Source organism: Argentina anserina, unplaced genomic scaffold (assembly GCF_933775445.1).
Source record: "Argentina anserina unplaced genomic scaffold, drPotAnse1.1, whole genome shotgun sequence".
Taxonomy (NCBI): domain Eukaryota; kingdom Viridiplantae; phylum Streptophyta; class Magnoliopsida; order Rosales; family Rosaceae; genus Argentina; species Argentina anserina.
The window spans coordinates 97,883-104,100 of NW_026089435.1; positions in this window are offsets into that span (position 1 = coordinate 97,883).

Below are 6,218 nucleotides of genomic sequence, written 5' to 3' on the forward strand. Positions count from 1 at the left end.
GGCAACAAAGGCTTAGGTACGATCCATACTCGAACACATACAACCCTGGACTTAGAGATCATCCAAATTTTCGTTGGAGCAACAATGCTCAACCATCCAATGCTCAAGGTCAAGGACCTCGTCCTTCAGGTTTGTTTGTGAGGCCTCAGGTACCTCAAGGTTCTGCTCCCTTTAACTCTAATGTTCATGGTTCGAATAATGCATCTTCACCTAATTATGATGAACTTTTGAAGTCTCTTGCTCAAGGGCAACAAAATCTAAACTCTGCTACTCAAGCTTTAGTTACAGGTCAACAAGCTCACTCTAAGGATATAACCGAGCTTAAGAAGCAGATGGGACAAGTGATCGATTTCATGGGCAAGATCCATGAAGGAGGGAAGTTGCCGAGCCAAACTGAGCCTAATCCAAATGTAAAGGCCATGGTGACACGAAGTGGGAGGACCTTGGATGCTCCATTGCAGCAACACAAGAAGGCCGTGCCTTCTAAAAGACAAGAGGCCGAGAATTACAATGTCAAAGACTTAGAGAAGGACCCTGCCTCCTCTAAAGCCAAAGATGCCGTGCCTCTACCAAAAGAAGATCATGCCGAGCATGACAAAGGTAAGGATCCTAACTCTAGTGGTTGGGTTTCAACTAATGATCTTCCTCGTGTTCCTTTCCCTAGTAGATTTGCAAAGCAAAAGAAGGATGACTCTGATCAAGCCATGCTCGACATTTTCAAGAAGGTGGAAGTGAACATGCCTCTTATTGAATGCATACAACAAAATCCTAAGTATGCTAAGTTCTTGAAAGAATTGTGCACCAACAAGAGGATGACTCGAGAGAAGGAGGTTGTTACAATGAGTGAGACGGTTTCTGCCGTGCTCCAAAGGAAGCTACCACCAAAGCTTAAGGATCCAGGGAGTTTTTCTATCCCTTGTACAATCGGAAATATGACATTTGAAAAGATAATGTTAGACTTAGGTGCATCTATTAATGTAATGCCGCACTATATCTATGAGAACCTAGGTCTAGGTGATTTGAAACGTGATAATGTTGTGATTCGATTGGCTGATTGTTCCAACAAAGTCCCTTTGGGCTATGTTGAAGATGTTCTTGTGCAGGTTTCGAGCTTGATCTTTCCTGCCGACTTCTATGTCATAGACATGGAGCCAACGGAGGCAGATGACAAGGAGGTTCCTATCTTGTTAGGCCGCCCCTTCATGAGGACTGCACGAACGAAAATAGATGTGTTTAGTGGATCACTCACCTTTGAGTTCGATGGTGAAGTGATTAGCTTCAACATCTTTGAAGCTATGAGGTATCCTCTTTCGGAGTTAAGTGATTGTTTTTCAGTTGACATTCTTGATTCCCTTGCAGATAACTATCTAGATACCTTGACAAATGACGAGTTGGCACTCACCATTGCCCAAGGGGCCGGATTCACAAGTGATAGCTCGAACATTTCGGTGTTTAAAGCAAACAATGCCGTGCCATCCTTCATTCTTGAGAACGTGACCTCTCTTGAGGTTGCACGTGAGGTAAGCTTTGTCTCTCCTAGTCCAATTCTCTTAACTACTAACAAGAATCTTCCTTCTGTGGTGCAAGCTCCAAAGCTTGATCTTAAGGTTCTTCCGGACCACTTGAAGTATGCGTTTTTAGGAGAAGAGGATACATTGCCCGTGATCATTTCATCTGCACTAAATGAGGAGCAAGAAGAGAGATTGATTGAAGTGTTGAAGCGACACAAGACGGCAATAGGATGGACCTTAGCCGACATCAAGGGGATCAGCCCTACCATGTGTGTGCATCGAATATTGCTAGAAGATGGTGCCAAACCAACTAAGGAAGGTCAGAGACGCCTTCATCCACCAATGATGCAAGTTGTCAAGGATGAAATCACCAAGTTGCACGATGGTGGCGTGATCTACCCCATCTCGGATAGTAGGTGGATCTCACCTATTCAAGTTGTGCCAAAGAAGTCAGGCATCACGGTGGTGAAGAACAAGGACAACGAGTTGGTGCCTCAAAGGACAGTGACCGGACATAGAGTTTGTATTGACTATAGGAAGCTCAATGCGACAACAAGGAAGGATCACATGCCATTGCCATTCATTGATCAAATGCTTGAGAGGTTAGCTGGTCACTCTTTCTATTGCTTCCTTGATGGATATAGTGGATACAACCAAATAAGTGTTGCGGAAGAAGATCAAGAGAAGACTACGTTCACATGCCCTTTTGGTACGTTTGCTTATCGTCGCATGCCTTTTGGTTTATGCAACGCCCCAGGTACGTTTCAACGTTGTATGTATCACATTTTCTCTGAGTATATTGGTTCTAAAATTAAAGTTTTCATGGATGATTTTTCTGTCTATGGTGATGATAGGAGCACAAAGTGTGACGTTCTTAATGTGATTATGCCCTATTCTTACTCTTTGTTACCTCTTATTTAGTATGTTTTAGTTTCTTTTGTAAGAATAAGTGTCTAGGTAGAGCTTATATCAATTATGAGTGAATTGATGATGAAATCGTGCTAAGTGTTAATAATCCTTGTTGAGATATGATTCCTTGTTCGAGTAGGATTCATCCTTTCATATTTCTTTGTTTCTAACATACTTATTCTTATTAGGAAATACAAATCCATGTTGGAGAAGGAAAGCAATCCTAGTTCCACAAGGAAAGAGAAGATTTGCACTTAAAAGCCCAATCAATGCAAGAATGAAAATGCTGTCAAGATTCGTAGTCCAACTTCGACGAGCTCCCCTGGATAGCTCCGATTGCGTTAGAAGACGTACCTTATATGGATAAAAGGATTTTGAGTCTAGTTTCTGTAGGATTTGGAATCAAATCAATATCTTATTCCTACAGGGAGATATGACCAAATCATTACTCGGAGGTCCAGTGAGCTCGACAGAATTATCTCAGCCATTAATTTGCTTTTGATCCAAGGGCTATGAGGGAAACTTGGGACTTTGTTCCTCCTGCATATAGAGCACAAATATGTATCAGAATATCCATAAATCCCTGCACCAAATAATGTCAAAGAAGGCATGCAGCAAATTAAATGAGAAGAGGCAAGAAAGTCAAAGAAGGCATGCAGCAAATTTAATGAGGAGATGTAAGAAAAATCAAACATGGCTGCAACAATTAAGACTTTTGCTGCCTCCCTAATTCAAAGGAAGAAATTTGTGCAAAAGAAATCAGCATTAAAGGAGGAAGAAGATATGCAATTAATGCAAAAGATATGCAATCCTTATAGAAATCAGAATTCTGGCACTGCAGATCATCCAACTTTGACGGGCTCCCCTGGACAGCTCAAAATGATTGAGAAAATGTACCTTATATGGATGAAAAGCCACGGAAGTCTAGTTGAAATTGCCAGTTGGAATCATCTCAATATCTATTTTCTAGAGAAAGTTATGGCCACAACAAGGGACAAAGGTCAAATCTGCCGAATCTAGGAAACCTCAACCAATTTGGTTTCAACTTTGTGGACTTTGTGGCCATCCTCCCTTGGGTTTCTTCCTCTATATATAGCACCTCAATTCCACAGAAAAAAATCATCAACCTTGCTCACAAGACTTGCCAAAGCTCTGCCTTAAACACTACTCATCATCCTCAAAGCCATTCAAGGCGAAAACACCATCTTTCCTTCATTCCATTCGATCCAAAGCGCTACGCCTAGGATTGCCATTCAAGTTGAAGCCGTGCTGCCTTGTTTTGATACCGCTAAGGAGATTTACAAAGTGTAACTCGTTACTTCTTCACTTATGTTTTCGGTTTGGATTCTTTGTGTGATGTTGTGTTTATGTTTTTGGCTAGTTCCGAATTTGTGGAATACTCTCATGTAGTTTACGATTTTGCAAGATGTTATAAAGTAGTTCTGATTTTGTTGTCTATGATTTCTATGTAGATATCGTGAGTTTATAATTCAATGATTTAATGATTCTCTTTCTTGGGCGTTAACTATATGTGATTCAAGGCGCTAAGTTAGTTTTGCATATAGGATTCTTAAGTGTTTTTGATAACTTGTTAAAGTAAGTGACATGCTTGACTTGTTAGTAATCACTAGGAATTAACCATGATCCGTTTGTTATCTAAGATGCGCTAAGTAATTAGATAAGAGATGAATCAATGAAGTGGTAAGATTGAGAATGACATGTTACCTTGTAATTTCTAAGCGCTAAGATAGGATTACCAGGCCATGTTTCGAGTTAGGGATGCGCTAAGTAACCTAGTTCGGTATTAGGTTGTTGTTTGTTCACTCAATACTTGTCCGCTAAGGCTCGGTGTTTGCATAGGATGAGATTATGATTTTGAAGCTACTTGTGACGATTTGTTTGGTGATGTTTATGTGTTGGTTGGTTGATCACATGTATATATTAGTTTAGGATTTATTTTTATGTTTGAATCGAAATATATCTCAAATCTTTTAAACTCTTATGAATTCATTGTTAAATGTTTGTGATTCTTTACCCTGGTTGGATCCCCGGTTTGTGAACGATACCCTCTTGCTTTATACTACTAACGATGCTTAGAGGGTTAATATTGATCTCGAGTAATCGAACCGATCAGGTGAAGATTTCGAAACTTGCCTTGAAAATGTTGAACTAGTGCTTAAACGTTGTGAAGAAACTAACTTGGTTTTGAATTGGGAAAAATGTCACTTTATGGTCACGCAAGGCATTGTCTTAGGTCATATTGTTTCATCTAGAGGAATTGAGGTTGATAAGTCTAAAATAGATCTTGTGCGTCACTTACCCCTCCCCACAAGTGTGAGGGATGTTCGATCGTTTCTTGGACATGCAGGTTTCTATCGTAGGTTTATCAAGGATTTTTCCAAGATTGCGAGACCAATGAGTACATTGCTTCAAAAGGACGTCCCATTTCACTTTGATGATGATTGCAAGCATGCATTCGAGACCTTGAAGAAGCTCCTAACTTCAGCACCGATCATGGCACCGCCGGATTGGTCCTTGCCATTTGAGTTGATGTGTGATGCCTCCGACTATGCAGTTGGAGCCGTGCTAGGGCAGAGGAAGGACAAGCAGCCCTACGCCATCTACTATGCCTCACGAACACTCAATGATGCTCAACAAAACTACACCACAACTGAAAAAGAACTTATTGCCGTGATCTTTGCTCTAGATAAGTTTCGTTCTTACTTACTTCAATCTAAAGTTATTGTTTACACTGACCATGCAGCGTTGAAGTATTTAATGACAAAGAAGGATGCCAAACCGAGATTGATTCGATGGATTCTTCTACTCCAAGAGTTTGATCTCGAGATCAAGGACAAGAAGGGAAGTGACAATGTCGTGGCGGATCATTTGAGTCGTTTGGTGAGAGATGCCGAGCCCTTGGCCATCCAAGAGAGCTTTCCGGATGAGCAACTCTTTCGAGTTGAGGTAAGTGAGCCATGGTATGCAGATATTGTCAATTATCTTGTTTCTAAGCAATTTCCGGATACTTTATCACATGCACAAAAGAATAGACTCAAGGCATTAGCTAAGTATTATGTTTGGGATGAACCATACTTGTGGAAACATTGTGTTGATCAAATAATTAGGAGGTGTGTCCCTGAACATGAACATCATTCTATACTTACTTTTTGCCATTCTGAATCTTGTGGAGGACATTTTGGTTCACGTAGGACTGCCCTTAAGGTGTTAGAATGTGGTTTCTTTTGGCCTACGATTTTTAAAGATGCATATCATTTTTGCATGACTTGTGATAGATGCCAACGCATGGGAAACTTAGGATCTAGAGATCAAATGCCTATGACACCGATTATATATGTCGAAATTTTTGATTGTTGGGGTATTGATTTCATGGGACCTTTTCCTAGCTCAAATGGTTTCTTGTACATACTCGTTTGTGTTGACTATGTTTCGAAATGGGTGGAAGCAAAGGCCACCCGGACTAATGATTCTCGAGTTGTTGCAGATTTCCTTCGTTCTAACATTTTCTCTAGGTTTGGTATGCCGAGAGTTATCATTAGTGATGGAGGATCTCACTTTTGCAACCGGACCATTGAGGCGTTGTTGAAGAAGTATGGAATTAAGCATAAGGTTGCTACGCCTTATCACCCCCAAACAAGTGGACAAGTGGAGCTATCTAATCGTGAGATCAAGAGAATTTTAGAGAAGTCTGTTGGACCATCATGCAAGGATTGGTCTCAACGATTGGATGATGCTCTTTGGGCCTATAGGACGGCATACAAAACACCCCTAGGCATG